Genomic DNA, 16,579 nt, shown 5'->3' on the forward strand with positions numbered 1-16,579 from the left:
AGGTGACGTTATGGCAATAAAGTTACTTTTTCCAGCTTCAGAAATTATTGAAACTCAATCACTAGCAAAAAGTTACATTTAAAGCAAAACATTTTAAAATTCAGTACGAGTATTACTATCATAATTGCAAGCATTAGCTCCTATAAATGAGTAGAACCTTAAAGACAGAAACAAGAATCATCATACCTTCTGAAGAGACTTCAAAATGTACAGAAGAATTTGTACACTCAAAAATCCATAAACTCAAAAAGCACTGTGCCATAAGTCTTTAAACCCTGACAGCTTTCCATCCTCCCCTGATACAGGATTCTGTCATTTGAAAAGAAAGCTGGGTCTACATCATGGCCTTGGCTTCTGTTTGTTATCAGATTTAGGTCTTCAAATAAACCAAACCTTGAAGTGCAAGTATCTTCTAAAGAGCAGGGTAACACCCTAAAAAATAAAGTAATGCAGAGGTGAAGATTTTGTCACTTTTATAAAGATAAATTATTTAGTCACATTGGCTTTCCCCCTCCTTTTTACACAGCATTGTCATAAAAAGCTATTTTAGAACTTTATCTTATAGGTAGTTAAGTAGCAAAGATACAAACATCAAATGCATGAGCTTAACCTATAAAGTAAGGAAAAATTATTCTTTATTGCTCTCAGGCAGATCCTGAAGCCTTTTGATGTCACAGGAGAGACACTGACTTTCTTCAGCAGGCCAGGGCTCACCTGGTTCAAACTGCACTGAACTTTTTTCCCATACCACATCCTCCAGGCAGCAGCAGCAGCAACACTCCCATCCACTGCTGAACTCTGACTGAACCACAAGAGGTCACACAGCAGACCAACAATACAGCACAATTCATTATCATGCAATTGTCATATAAGATAGGTTAAATGTACCCACACCACAGCCAGCTCAGCAGGCTAGGGAGGAAGGATAGGAAGGGGCCTATCAGCATCAACACTGGGACCTGACACCATCTGAAGGCCATGCTGGAGGTGCCTGAGGCCATTTGGAATCCGTTTGGGCCATAGCTGCGTGCTCACACATGACCATGTGGCTGATATGACTCAGCTTCAACAGGGGATGAATTTTCCCCGCGAGTTTTGACTCCACAGTGCTTTGCAGCATTTCCAAGATGTTCTTGAGAGGGATTTTTGAGATATAGCACTTGGCTTCTGTCATGGAATCTTACAAAATTTTGTCAGAGGAGGATTAGGCTGGACATTGGAGAAAAGTTCTTCCCCCAGAGGTGGTTGGGCACTGAACAGACTTCCCAGGGAATGATCACAGCCCCAAGGCTGCCAGAGCTCCAGGAGCATTTGGACAATAAACCCCATGGTGGGATTGCTGGGGTGTCCTGTATAGGGCTAGGGGTTGTACTTGATGATCCTTCTGGTCCCTTCTTACTCAGAAGATTCTATGAATGATGCTATGAAATAATATATTTATATGACATTTATTTTATAAACCATTTAAAGCAGATAAATCAATCAATTGGCTAGCCTTTGAATACAAATTTATGATGTCAAATGGAGCTGGTGCTGCCCAACTGACTTGAGAACCCTAAAGATTTTAGAACACTTAGTCCAGATGTGCAATCCCTCACAAACTGAGGCAAGGGCTCTCAGCCTCCCGGAGCTTCTTTGCGCATCCCAACCCACAGGAAAAGTCCTCGACTGCAGACCCACTGCTCCAAGGAAGACTGACTCCACTGACAGCCCTGGCAGGGCTGCACCATAGCCCAGTCAGATAGGGTCATGGTCACCTTCCCTGGTGGGCTCTGACCTGCTGCCCACCACAGCCACTCTGAAATGTCATGAGGTACAGCCTGCACGGGGAGGTCAGTGATTCATCCCTGAAGCCCCAGTACAGCTCAGGCCAGTGGCAGGTCCCTGCTGGGAGGAGCACCTGCACAGCTGCTGAGGACAGGTATCTTCCTGACTGTTCTAACACCTAACAAGCTCAGGACTGGATAACTGGAATTTCTGAAGTTAACCCCTTTGAGAGGCACAACTAAAGTGGGTCTGTGTGAGCAGACAACTTTAAGACATCCCACCTATTCAGAAAAGTGTTCAGCATGTAAACAGACAAAGCGCAATGCTGAAAACAGGAGCAAAATATCCCAACCATCAGCTGTACCACCGGATAGCCATACACGTGACACAGCAAACAGCACAGCCACACAGTGACTGGCACAATGTCCTTCTAATGTTGTTCTCCAGGACTGAAGGCAGCTCTGCAGGTGAGGTCTCACCTGAGGGGGAAGAAAGGGGCAGGCAGAATCCCCCCCTCCCCTGCTGCCCACACTGGGGGCTCAGCCCAGCACAGGGGGTTTCTGGGGCTCAGTGCCCATGGCTGGGGCAGGTTGAGCTTCTCACCCACCAACACCCCCAAATCCTTCTCCCCATGACTACTTCCGCCCAGCTTGGGTTTGTGCTCGGAATGCTTGATCTCAAGACTAAAACACCACCCTCCAATAACATTCTTAAAGCACACATCAGGTTCTTCAAATCTCCTCACTGCTAGTTCATAGTACCACACCTGAATGGTAGGTTTTGTCAAACATTCAAAAGTACCAAAAAAACAGGTGCTTTCCCTAAGCCATTGGGGAAACAAAAAAAGTAAATTGATCAGTGTGTTTACCATGCATTTTACTACTGCTCAACATCTTCCTGGAACATGGGGACTGGAAAATTATGAGAAACGTAATTAATATTGTCTAACTGACAGTCTCACAAAATATTTTTCACACCAACAGCTCACTGGACAGATACAACTATGCTACAAATTCATTCACAACCAGAATAAAACCTCACACAATGACAAGCTTCATAAATTATGAGCTTGGAATAAAGATAACTCCTGGCAACCTGGAAACCTTCTGGCTTGCTTCCTTACATTTTGTTGTTTGTCTGTTAAATCTTTTACATGCAGCTAAATTTTAAAGGAGATTATTTCAGAAACTAGGCTAATAGATAGCGGCTACTGGCCAAAAAACATCAAGGGGGACACATACAGAAGTCATTAATACATAAACAAAAATGGGAATCAAAGAAAAAGGGAAAAATCAGCTTCAATAAAAGCTTATAATAACTGCACATTTAAATTGAATTAAAACTTTTCCACATCCATCAGCAAATGATTAAGTGTGGCTGTTTTAATTATAGCAGCTCAGTGCAGAGAACCTGAATCAACAGGTACCTCAGCCACTGTGCTGCAGGCAGCAGTACTGCTTCAGAGCTCACACAGCCATGCCCAGTGTTTTCTGCATTGACCTCAGGAAATCCAGAAAAGTTCTCCTACAAATCATTGGGAATGTAAATGGGGGTGATCTTTCGGCAGCACAACTAGAGACAAACATGCTCCAGGTCACGTAATTCATCTCACAAGTGAAATGACAGCACAAGCAGAACAAGAGCAGCAGCCACAGGTAACCTCAGGGAAGGTGACTCCCATGGGAGTGAAGTGGCAAGGGTGAGTCCATCCTTCTGCAAATCGCCAGGAGAAGGGAATTCCAAAGAGGGCAAACTGCTCCAGACAGGTGGGTAATATTCCTCTTCAGGGGAGGCAATGACCCTTGGAACAAAGACAAAAGCACCAAGGAACAGGACACCAGGAAGACTGAGAACAGCACAAAGGAATCCCAATGAAAGAAAAAACAGTTATCTAGAAGGATGCTGTCAGTGGAGCAATACAGGAGCCCTCAAGTCTGGGTGATGGAGACACAAACCCAGAGATAAGGGATCAGAAAGTGTCCATAAGCAAAGCCTTGGAACAGTGCTGGGGCATGTGATGAGAGAGGCAGGGGTGAACCAGAGGATAAGGGAGAACAGGGGCTTAAAGCCTGTGGTGAGCAAGACACAGAAGGGTGAATGTGATCTCATAGAGGTGAGGAGAAATCAGAGAACACCAAACCCTGGAGAAGGGTTTGAACCCAGACACTGAGAGGCCATGGAGGGATTGCTGGGAGGCGCCAGGGCACCCTTCCAGGGGGTATCGCAGAATCAGGGAATGCTTTGAGTTGAAAGAGACACTACAGCCCATTTCATTCCACCCCGTGCCATGGGCAGGAATACCTTCCACTGCACCAGGTTACTCCAAGCAACGTCCAACCTGGCCTTGGACGCTTCCAGGGATGGGGCAGACTCAGCTGCTTGGGACAACCTGTGCCAGGGCATCACTACCCTCACAGCCAAGAATCCCTTCCCAATATCCCATCTAACCCTGCCCTCTGGCAGTGGGATGCTATTCCCTCTTGTCCTGTGACCCCAGGCCCTTGCCCAAATTTCCTCTTCAGCTCTTTCGGAGGCTTTTTAGGCACTGGAAGGGGCTCTGAGGTCTTCCCTTCTCCAGGCTGAACCTCCCCAGCTGTCTGATACTGAACGAGGGCGGCAGACCAGGGCAGCGGCAGCTGTCCAGAACGCTCTAGCACCCGCAGTACCTCCGTGCTCGGCAGTCAGAGGCCTGTGCAGGGCCAGGCGAGGAGTGTCCCAACTGCTCCACGCCGACTCCTGGCGATGCCGCCATTTCACTCCTCAGGGCTCGGGGGGGAGCGGGGCGGGGGACGGGCGGGACCATATCAGATCCCGCCCCCATCCCACCCCATTCCCCGCGGCCCCAGCGCTTCTGGCCGCCATTTCAGAGCTGCGCCGGTGGGAGTGGAGGCGCGTTACTGGGGGTTAAGGGCGCTGCTCTCCACAGCGTCTCAGTGCTCCCAGAGCGGCAGGAGCCTGAGCACAGAGATGCTGCGGAGCCGGCGCGGCCCGCTGCGTGTCCGGGGGCGGCCGCTCACGCCTGTGAAGCGGGAGAGCACACCCGAGGTGGGGCGGCTCCTGGAGCCTCCCTGCTATGTGCGAGGTCTGCGCCGCCCGTCAGTCCGTCCATCCCATCTCCTTCTGTAACCCGGAGTGCCTAGCTGAGGGCACTTGGCTTGCTCAGCCAGAGCAGAGGAGACTGAGGGGAGACTCCTCGGGGGCTGCAGCTCCTCCCGAGGGGAGCCGGAGGGACAGGGGCTGAGCTCTGCTCTGGGACAGGGACAGGAGCCAGGGAATGGCTGGAGCTGGGTCAGGCTTGGGATGATCTCAGGGAAAGGCTCTTCCCCCAGAGGCTGCTGGGGCACTGCCCAGGCTCCCCAGGGAATGGTCCCTGCCCCAAGGCTGCCAGAGCTGCAGGAGTGTTTGGACAATGGTGCCAGGGATGCCCAGGGTGGGATTGTTGGGGTGCCTGTGCAGGGCCAGGATTTTGCATCAATGGTCTTTGCAGGTCCCTTCCAATCCAGGACATTGTGATTTTTTGATCCCATGTTTTATTCACAGCCAAGTACTACTATTTGTCCTTGTGCAGCTACTTCCACCAGTCAATTCCCACTGCACGTTTGCCTCCCATGTCAGAACCACATTCGCCAAGGGCTTCCTGGGTCACCTTGTTTGCACTGAGCTTTTTTAATGTTTCAACATACCCCAAGAATTGGCATGACCAAGCATATCTGTGGCATTTGTGTTGCATCATCTTGAGACGACTTCAGACACAACACCTGGCTTCACATTGCTAAAATTTCACAATATCATTAGGCTGATGTTTTCATATTGAACTGAAACACTGTGAGAGACCATTAATATATTTAGCAAAAATAGATAATTTTAAAAAAAAACCTGACACACTGTTTCAAAGGACAGCACCTTTAAATTGCCATCACATTTTAAGTAACTGTTTATGGTGACAGATGAAATTATGAGATTGCAAATATGCTGTCAAAAGATAAAGGCATTAATGCTCTGTGCAGTGTTGTGCTCAGGGCCTCAATTTTTTAAGATTTGAGACCCATCTTATGTCCAAGAATGGGATTGTTAATTGAAACCTGGGTGATACAAGGAAAACATGGAATTTGCATTAAAAGAAAGCTGCCACTGATGTGAATGACAATATTGTGATTTCGGGGCTGGCAGGATGAGCAAATAGCAGATGCACAAGCATCTTTAATGTTTTATGAGGCCTTGAAGGATATTTCCGGACCTGTCAGGCTTAGAATTTTCATGTGAGAATTCCCCATATGGTACTGAGAGCTATGGTAGAGAGGAAAAGAAAATGGCAATGTTTTTAACGTTGCTCTAAATCTAACATCCTCAGTGGGCTCTTCATGGAGCAACACATTAAGATCTCCGTCACACTGTACCCATTGGGCACAGCAATGGGTTCCTGGCTGTTGCATGTGGAAGATGAGGACATGGGCCAGTATAACAGGACCACTTGAAGGGGTTTCTGGAACAGGTTTCTGGGCAGTTAAACCAAAAAACATCAGTGCAACCATGCTGGGAATTTACTAGACAAGGTCTTGCTAGAGGCTGTGTCAGGATAGGCAGAGAAAAGATATTTGCATTTTCATTGTGTGATATGCCACATACTCCAGTGGACAGAGTAATTCCACAGGCATGCAGGGAAATGCCAAGGAACACAAACTTCTGTCCTGCTGCTGTATCACAATTCTCATCCTTCAGGTGAGACCTTGCTCTTGTCAGCTAGAGAAAGGAGCTGGAGATGGCAAAATTTGATTTTCAGGTATGTCACTCACCTAAGTAAAACTCAAATCATGAGTTATCTGTGAATGAAAAGGAACATCACATATTGTAATGCAGAAATATTCTGATTTTTTCCCCCAAAGTTGAGTACCTTAACACAGGATTTACAGACCTGAAGCTTACATGTCACACAGTAAGCATGCTGCTTTGTACCAGGGTATTATTGCAAAGTATTCTTGGCAATGATAAAAAGACTTTTTCCTGCAAAATAGTGGAATTTTAGTCTCACAGAGGACTCCTGTGCAGTGGAAATAGTCGCAGATACAAAGGGATGCCCTTGGCTACAGAAAGTAGCAACGGAAGAAAAACTCTTGGGCAGCTGGTTCCTTCAGGGCGCAGCAGAATTTCTCAGAGCACAGGGAAATGCTGGCCACCAGTTTCTTTCACAGATCATCATTTGCATCTCATTTACACCGGAAGCATTTAATCTCTTAACCAGCCACCGTGGGTTGTGCCCGGGGAGATTCCCTGTTCCCGGGCTCCAGCTGGCACTGGCCCTCGGGCGAGGGAAGGTTCCGGCTACCGGAGTGCTGCCCACAGCCCGCGGGCCTAGGGCTGCCGTGCTCCATCTTCCACCCCAGCCTGTCTCCGTGGCACAGGGCACTACTCGCGTTTCCCCTTCTCCAAGAGCCCGGACGGGCACAGGAGACACGTTCTCCTCCGGGCTCCTTCCCACAAGAGCGGCTGAAGCTACGGCCAGGGCGCACCCCCGAGCCGTCCTGGGTCGATCGCTCTAGTTACGCCGCCGGGCCCCTCCGGCCCGCTCCCCTCCCCCCGGCGCGCTGTAGGTTCCGCCTCCGGCTGGCACTTGATGGACGGACAGTGTAGCCAATGGCGCACGGGGCACGTGCGCGCGGCAGCCAATGGGTGTCGGCGGGCGGTGCGGGGGCGGGGCCGCGGCGCTGGAGCGGCTCGTTGTGCGCTGCGAACCGATCGCCTCCCGCTGCCCGGGCCTGGCCGCCGCCGCCGCAGGTGAGGCCGCGCGCGGGCCTACGGGGCCGCGCCCGAGCAGCCTCGGCGCCGCCCGCGGGCCCGGCGCGGGAGGGAGCGGGTGGCAGGGCCCGCAGCGGCCGGGCCGAGGCCTGGGCCTGGCGGGACAGCCCGGGCCTGTTGGGGGAGGGGCCGCGGGCCAGCGCGGGCCCGGGGCGACGGGGCCGCGGCCTGCGGGGCCCGCGGGGGCCGGATGGGGCACGGGCGGGGAGCGGGGCCCGAGGCTGCCGCGCTTGCGGCGGGAAGGCCGCGGGTCGCGCTGCCGCGATGCGCTGCGGGTTCGCGCCGCGTCTGAGGGCCTTTCCCCGTCCGGTTAATGGCCTCATCTTTCATGTTTATTTTTCCCGTGTCTGCGCGGACACAGCTTTTAAATCTCCCACATTGGTTAGGACTAGGACGTGCTCGTTGACTGGGGGTACCCGAGGGTCCGTGCCCGCACGGTCGGAGCCGGTTGGCATCAGTGCTGGCAGCGGGTCCGGTGATGGTGTGCCGAGTGCTTGGGGCCGCAGGAATCATGGCTAAAGCAGCAGCCACTGTTTGTGTTCGTGGGCGTCTTTCAAAGCAGAGCGTTTGCTCCTTTTCAGGAGTTGGTAGAAGAAGATTGTCCTATGGGCCCGTTCACGGCGGTACGCATGAGGGCTGGGGTGGGACAGCCGTGGGGAGGCGGGTGCTCCTGCCGAGTTCTGCACTGCTGGGAGTGCAGGAGCGTTTGTTGTGCACAGAGTTATGTCCGAGACTTGCTGGCAAAGGAAGCATGGTTTGTTGCACGAGGACTTGCACTGGGATCCTGTGATCTGTGGAAAACAAGAGGAAAAAGTTGGGAAGGGTAGAGGTTCATTCCTTTTGTTAATGCCTGTTGTTGTTACATTTGATCGCTTTTTGAGGTCTTTGTATTTTTGTTCATTTTACTCTCTGATTGTGGGTGTTGACTGCTCATATTGCTCGGCTCTCACCTCTTTACAAGCTGTTGTTTCCTTGTACTCATGTTTTAACCACTTTTCTTTCTAGAGCTGTGTGAACAGTTCTGTGACTTGTGTATCCCCCATTACAACTAGGATGATGCACATGTTCCATAGTTTTTATCAAACCTGTAGAATTGATGTAGATTCCTGTTGACTCTTGGGTTATGTCTGTGTGCATGATGGTTAACAAAATCAAGCGTCCTGAGCCTGTAAGTTTATGCAGCATGAGATGTTACTGTGAGTGTCCTGGTTTTTATTTTGAAGCAGAGTAACTGTGTGTATAATGATCCCAGTGGTCTTGTGGTTTTCCATGATTCAAGATGTTCAGTGGTCCGGAGTTACAGCTGTGATTGCAGTAGGCTCTCCGCAGGCCTGATTGGAATGTGAACAGGAACATCTTAAGCTGGTGTGATTGTTAAATGTGTTGTTCAGTGAGTTTATAGCCCTGCTATGGGTGCTTCTGCAGGACTAGATGAACTCTTCAGGGGAGTTGTCTTGTGCAGTACCAAGTTTGTGGAAACAGCAGCAGCACTAAGCACAATCTGAATGGAAATGTGAATGTTGTGTGTAACAACTTTCTTATCTGTGTTGAACAGTGTCTGGTGCTGATGTGAACTTATATGTGAAATGTGCTCTATGCTCTAAATTCAAGCACTTTGTTTTCTTTCTGGTTCTTGCATGTTCTGTCACTTTTTTTTTCCCTGGAAAAAGCCCTCCTTGTCTCGACCTGAGACATTGCATTTTACTTTCAGAATCCATCTCTTTAAGCTGTTGTACCAGCCCACTTTCTTTCCTGAAGCTTTGGTTTCTGTCTTGTTTCTTGCTTGCTTGTTGTGAGCCCTCTGAACTGATTACAACGCAAAGTTACAGGCTGTCTCTCTGACCACACGTGGATAAGCTGCCTGTGAAGCTGGTAGACTCTTAGTCACAGAAAGCTCAAACTCACTGTTTGCAGACTTCAAAAAGAGTTTAGAGAAGCTGTTCTTTCTGCACTTCCAAGTACTTTAGAAGTAGCCTGGAAGACATGCAGGAAAGTCCTGCCAATTTAAGCATTTAGGGAGAATGACAGAGTTCAGCAAAGGAGAGGTGATAAATTTTTCCTTGTGCTGAAAATGATCAGGGCACTTCTCCTGTCTGATGTGCAGTTTTGTGATCAGGCACCTGCAAGCTTCAAACTGCTGGCCTAAATGATTCATTTGATTATACAACCTTGTTATATGTAGGTGATACATGCAAAAATAGATTTTAATATCTTTTTTTTTTCTTTTTTTTTCTGAGGGGATAGGGTAGAAATAAGTTGTACTGAAAAGGTAGAGACATTCTTCATGTGTATGGGTTTGCTGCCTTTGGATTTTTTTTTTTTGTGCTTTTTGTTTGGTTTGGTTTATTTTGGTTTGTTTTTAATATTAGTAGCAGTGGCATAGTAATTACAAAGGTAAAATTTTCCTATGTCCTACTGCTTTCATGGTCTGCATGTAGGAACACAGCAGCATCCCATGGTGTCTTATTAGGCCCTCAGAGATTGATTTCCAGCTAGTTGTTTTGTGCTGGTGAGCAAGTTGATGCTGTCTTTTCCTCCTGCTATTCACTTGTCTTCCTGCCCCATGAAAGTGAAAGTATCCGAAGATGGATAAGTGTGATCCGAGGTTGGATCAAAGTGTGGGGCAGCTGTTGTCAGAAAGTGTCTGGAATCTGCAGTTCTTATGTCCACTTCTCATCTCTTGCCCTCTCCCTTGGAAAGGAGTGATTCCCTCACAGCACGGTTCTTGGTCTCCAGATGTCTTTTGTGTAGGTGAAAAAATTGCCAAAGACATTTATGGACAATCTGACACAGTCTAGAAAAAGGAAGATAAATTATTCCCTTTTTTTAAATATCTGTTTATCATAAACCTTTTATTAAAAATATCAATGCAGAAGGTGAGATAGTCCAGGCTGCACAAAGTTGTCTGGCTGTCTCTTCCGTGCTTAAGAACTCTGCGATTTTAACTGGCAGCATTTTCAACCCAGGGGCAAACAACTGTGGAATGACAGAATACCAAAATGGTTTGGATTGGAAGGGACCTTAGAGACCATCTTGTTCCACCCCCTGCCATGGGCAGGAATACCTTCCACTCTCCCAGGTTGCTCCAAGCCACATCCAACCTGGCCTTGGACACTTCCAGGGATCCAGAGGCAGCTACAGCTGCTCTGGGCACCCTGTGCCAGGGCCTCACCACCCTCACAGCCAAGAATTCCTTCCCAGTAGCCCATCTAACCCTGTCTTCTTGCAGTGGGAAGCCTCTTGTCCTGTGACCCCAGGCCCTTGTCCAAAATCCCTCTCCAGCTCTCCTGGAGCCCCTTTAGGCACTGGAAGGGGCTCTGAGGTCTCCTTGGATCCTCCTCCGGGTAAACACCCTCAGCTCTTCCAGCTTGGCTCCAGAGCAGAGGGGTTCCAACCCTTGGAGCATCTCCATGGCCTCCTCTGGACTCATTCCAAGAGGTCCATGTCTTTCTTGTGCTGAGAAGGGTATTGTGCTGCTTGGAGGGTGTTGATGTGATGCTCTGAGCAGAGCCTGATATCCTCTATCTGGCTGTTAACCTGGAAAGGTGGGGAAATCTGGATCTGGCTGCAGATGTTCAGTGTCTCAGCTACAGGTTTCTGATTGCCCTTGTACATACAGCTCGAGCTGAGAGGGGCCCTGATCCCTGCTGTGTGTTGGACCAGCTGTGGTTGGTAATTATGGCCAGCCTGTATCTGATTTCTGACAGCATCCAAACGATGATTAATTTTGTTCCTCGGAATTGAGTGTAGTTCAGTAGACTGACAAAATAAGGCCATTGCTTTGAAGAATGCAGCTTATATTTTGGCCTCATATGCTTGTGTCTTTGGCAATATAAGCATTGACAAAAACACCTTGATAATGGTCTTATATGGACATGAATAAAAACAAGTGAGGGAGGCATTTAAAACCCTTCTAGACAAATCTGATTGCTAAGAAACATTTAAAACTGCTTTGTTGAAATATTAACATTACGACATTTGAGATTTGTTAGACCAAAAATATGCTCAAAACTAGGTTTATGCCCAGTGCTTATAAAAAAACATTAAAAAAAAAAGAGCTTAAAATATATTGTACTGAAATCGGTGGTTAAGCATATGAAAATAAAGTTTGTGGAAATGCAGCAGCAGATTTTAGTAATGGCCACTTCTGGTGCCGAGCTGTTTTTACTGGCAAAAATGTTGTAATTGTAGGTGCAGTCAGGCTGAGGAGAACAAGGGTAGTGTCCTGGTTTCAGGTTTGTAAAGGGAAAGGAATCAAAGTGATGGGATCTATCACCTCTGGAAATCCCAGAGGGCTGGCAAGAAGAAAGGGTTTGCTTGGTTGCCAAATTTACAAACGGAATTTACACATCAGTGTGGAATAATCATATATGTACAGCATCTGTGACAACACTCAGGGTTTCAGGGTAGTCTTCCTAAAGATGAACCAGTTTTTTGTGACCTTCAGTAGCATGTGTCAGCGCTGAGTTATTTTCATTCTTTTGGGGAGAGATGGGAGTTAAAATGCCAATTGAATCAAACTGAATATTGAATTTAAAGTTTTTGCTGATTTAAAATATTGTGGCTGCAGGGAATTCCGATGAGCCAGAGAATACTGACCTGATTGATTGCTGTGGGACAGGGGAAGGAGAATGAGGGTAACTAGTTCGGGGGAAAGAATCTGTGACACCTCACTTTCTGCCTGTAAGTTTCCATGCGTATCCACGCATCATGTTCACAGTTCAGGAAGACAGCTTTTACAGGAGAACTTAGGATTCATATGCATGTAACCCAGAGCTTCCACTCAGCCTGAGCAAGAAGAGGCGAGACCAAGACTCTTGCCTTGTGGTCACAGACTTGCTTTTTGGAAACAGCATCAGGCATCTCTCAAACATGGGTACTCTCCTTCCTACCTGATTTGGTTTTATTCATAAGAAAAACTTAAACATTACCCCCTGCCCTCGTGAATGTACAGTGAAATTATCTGTTGGAAGACATGTTGCTTGCGTCTGACTTGAGGCTTTGAAGTGTGTGACCTGTATACACTGGGATGACCTTTTATTCTCAACTTCATGATATTTCCCCTCATACACTGTATGAATGTTGTTCTTGAATTGAAGAGACAATCTGGATTTTGAGATTCTCCCCCTCCCCCCAAATGGTTTTTGATATTTGGTCTAGATTTGACAGAATTTTGAAGGAATTGTAGGAAATAGTGCATGAATAGCGAGTCAAATAGCATTGGGCTTGCACCACACTGTGCTTGCCCTGTGGTCTGTGTGGAGAGATCTGTGCTCGTGGGGTGCAATGTGCAGGGCTGTTGGGAACATGAAAAGAGTTTGTATAAAGAATAAAAGGGGTTTTCTTGGAGATTATGGGGAAAGGCTCTGTGATGTAGTGAGGTCTGGGTTAAGTGATAAGAGAGTGATTTGTTCTGGCTGTGGAGCACTAGGAAATTCTTTTCTGTTTCTGGGGGGCAGGTAGGCCTAGGGTAGGATTTTCTGCTGGTATGGCTACTCAGGTGAAACCTGGTCTGTTCCTTACAGTGATTTCAGAGAAGAAATTACATTGCTTTTTTTCCTTCAGTGTCTGTCCCCTCTGTGTTGTGATTAAACTCTTGCTTCTCAATCCTTCTCAATGACAGCTGGATGCAAAGCAAAGTTTTTACACGATACTGTGTGGGATAGTTCTTGAAAACTGTTTTCCTAAGCAGTTTAAATTCATGGAGGCTCTTCAAGCCCTTCTATGTGTGTGGCATTAGTTTTGGCATGTGCTCCAACCTGGACATCTCAGCACCTCTGCACCTGTCTTCTGGATTGGTTTGGCACTTGCCTGAATGTGGTAGTGTCCTTTTTGTTCTGTTTCAGGTGTGGCCTTCAGGAAACAGCTTGGCAGCTTCAGGATTGAGAGGCAGCAGTGTCAAAACAAAATTGTTGCCTCTTAGTCAGCCATGACTCTGGGCGGGAGGCGGGCGGGGGGGGGGCGGGAAGGCGGGAAGGCATGTCAACAAATAGTCATGTGATGGAGAAACAGGAGAAGGGCTCTGATAGCCCAGAGGTTCTACTTGAAGCACCTCATCGAGATTCTTAAATACACAGGCAGAGCTCAAGAATAAACCCGTGAGACTGAAGTGCGAGTTGATGAAGCAGCTCACAGGCAAAACTCTGCAGCATCACTGGTTTCAGGGTCCCTGTTCGTTTTACCACTGACAACATCAACAAGGGAATTTCACCAGTTCAGGGACTCTTGTCAGGCACTGTCCCCTGAAGCCCTTCCTGTATAGTGTGACCTGAGTGATGCTGACTTGCACTTCATTGCAAAGAAAGATGGAGATTTTGGTAAATAGCAGGGTCAGCAACCTCAGGTCTGCTGTGGTTTAAGGACCATGCTGTGCTCACTATGGCCCATTCCCGGTGCTCCAGTGAAGGTGCTGCAAGCCCTGTGCCACAGAGCTCATTGATCCAGGAAGAATTTCCCATCATAAGTTCTGCACTAGCTGATCCGTCATCCATCCCACCTGCAGAGCTGCCTCCATTCGAGGGACCCAAGCACAACAAAGACATGGATCTGTTGGAGCCAGTCCAGAGGAGGCTGCCAAGATACTCTGAAGACTGGAGCCCCTCTGCTCTGGAGCCAGACTGGGAGAACCGGGGATGTTCACCTGGAGGTGAGAATGATCCAGGGAGACGTCAGAGTCCCTTCCAGTGCCTGAAGGGGCTCCAGGAGAGCTGGAGAGGGACTGGGGTCAAGGGCCCCGAGTGCCAGGACAAAGAGGAACGGCTTTCCACTGCCAGAGGACAGGGATAGACTGAGAAGGAATTCTTGGCTGTGAGGGTGGTGAGGCCCTGGCGCAGGTTGCCCAGAGCAACCCATCTCTCAGGTTGCCCAGAGCTGTGTCTGCGCCATCCCTGGATCCCTGGAAGTGTCCAAGGCCAGGTTGGACAGGGCTTGGAGCACCCTGGTGTAGTGGAAGGTGTTCCTGCCTGTGGCAGTGAGTAGACTGAAATGGTCTTGAAGTTCCCTTCCAACAAAACCATTTTGGGATTCTTTGAGTGTCTGTTTAGGTGTCTACATTCAAGTTTGTGACCCCCATAGTAGTGTGGTATGTTTTTAGTCCTGCGAACAAGGGGAAGGTGGACAAAGCCTCTTGCCTGATGTTGAAGATGGACAGTTCTTCTTGCCAGTGTTCCCATTTCACATAATCTCCTCAGATCCATACAGGTCTTTCTTCTTAGTAAATGTCTTGCCGTGAAATAATTAATAGCACTGATTTGTAGAATTCTGGATGGGGATAAGGAATATCATTGGGGAAAAAATTTTATTGGTCTGTTGCCAGAACCAATAAACCTCTGGGATCCAGTGTGCTTTTGTGAGAAGGTGATTGTCATGGTCAGTGCAACATTTCTGAAAATAGTGCTGTGGAGAGCTTTTCAATCCAGTCCTGTCAGCACTGGCTTGGCTGAAGGTGCCTGAGCAGTCGTTGGCACAAGTGGTAAAGTATTGGGCTGCGTGGATTTGAGCACCTCCAGAATTAATGGAGGATTTGGGCACAGCACATATGGTTCCTGTTGGTTACTCTGTGCACTCTTGGCATCATAAGTATTAGGGCATCTTACCCAAGGAGGAATGTGGCTGCTGCCTTTTCAAACAAACTTCTGCAGCATTTGGTTATTTTTTTAAAAAATGTCATTTTAGGAACTGCAGTGCAGTGGAACCTAGTCTTAAAGTTTCATTTTTTTGGGACATAGAATTGAAGACCTGTTTTGGAAAGGCTGCAAACTACCAGTCTCTTTTCAGTCAGCCTTCCCAAATGGAGCTGTTGGGCTTTCTTGCTATCATTGACCTGTCCACCAGGAATATAAATGCATTCAGTCCTTTGATTTATGTAATTGTGGATCGACAAATGTCAGTTAATGAAGTTATAGATACAAATTAGTGTCTAGGCCTGGTTCTCAGATCTGGAATATTTACTGATAGAAATGGATTGTTGTCTACTTGGTAAAGAAAGATCAAGACGTTCCCTCTGCATATTTCAGTAAGGGCAGAATAAAAACTTGTTTTCCAGTGTAGCATTGCTTGTTTCATCCATCCTGACTGTCTTATATAGCCCCTTTTCTTTTGGGAAATCTTTTCAGTATGCAAGGGTTATAATTCTTCAGGGGCTGTTTTTAACTTTGCTGGCATGGGAACAGTTCACCTGTTGAGGAATACACCTGGTGCAGGTGGGCAGCAGCAGTGTGAGCTGCAGGTTGTTCTGGGAGGGGGTTCTTCAGCCCTGACAGACTTGGGGTCCTGACTGCTTCCCTGGGGAGCCTGTTCCAGAATATTTTCCTAATATCCAACTTAAACCACCCCCAACACATTGAGAAGACACTGGACTAAATATCAGCATCAGCACAGGCACAGACTGGGAGGGGGCACAGCCCAGGGGAGCTGTGTCCAGGGTCTCTCCCCAGGGGCACTCTCTGCTTGAGCTTTTCTGCGTCACTGCACCACAAAGGAACTGCAGTCTGGGACTGTGCAATGGGAAACCTGGGGCTGAGTTGGTGAGAGGAGCTGGTCTGACTGGGCGAGTGTGGGGTGTGCAGGGAGTCATGTGAGGCCTGTGGGGTCACTGGAGCCACCGCTGCGAAGGGCCTTCGATTCCAGAAGTGACAGTCTGGGGCGGTGCCAGTGAGACCCCTGGAGTGGCAGCAGATCGATGGGATGGAGGAGTTTCCTTAACACTCCACCAGCAGAGGAAGTGGTTTCCCACCAACTTCCAGGCTGGTTGGACAGTGTTAGTCCTGCAGCAGATTGGGTAAGTGCTCAGCGAGAGACTAGGAAGAAAGAAGCATCTTCTCTATCAGTTTTCTGCCCCTTTTGCTCTTCACTGTGCCTTTATCGCTCCTGCATGCTTTGTTCTTGGTATCCCATGGAAACGTTTGCCAGGCCTGTATGCAAGGACTTTCTATTTTTTTTTTTCTGAACGTCTGAAGAAAAGCAGGTGGAAGCTTCCTTCCCACTTTGTAGTGGCTCTGAATCAGCACTGCCCCAGGTA

General features: G+C 48.2%; 2 protein-coding genes across 4 annotated transcripts in view; one reads left to right on the top strand and one right to left on the bottom strand.

Annotated features, from left to right (window-relative positions):
- MATK (megakaryocyte-associated tyrosine kinase) overlaps positions 1-4,536 on the bottom strand; it is a 35,027-nt gene extending 30,491 nt beyond the window's left edge. For both annotated transcript variants that reach the window (XM_085040167.1, XM_085040161.1), the window contains exon 1: positions 4,434-4,536. The gene's annotated coding sequence lies outside the window, so the exon portion shown is untranslated. The remainder of the gene's footprint in view (positions 1-4,433) is intronic.
- A 2,877-nt stretch (positions 4,537-7,413) lies between these two features.
- The window catches only part of ELAVL1 (ELAV like RNA binding protein 1), a 40,778-nt gene continuing 31,612 nt past the window's right edge, over positions 7,414-16,579 (top strand). For both annotated transcript variants that reach the window (XM_085040269.1, XM_085040270.1), the window contains exon 1: positions 7,414-7,539. The gene's annotated coding sequence lies outside the window, so the exon portion shown is untranslated. The remainder of the gene's footprint in view (positions 7,540-16,579) is intronic.

This window comes from Lichenostomus cassidix, chromosome 28, assembly GCF_008360975.1.
Source record: "Lichenostomus cassidix isolate B80296 chromosome 28, HeHo_3.0, whole genome shotgun sequence".
Lineage (NCBI taxonomy): Eukaryota > Metazoa > Chordata > Aves > Passeriformes > Meliphagidae > Lichenostomus > Lichenostomus cassidix.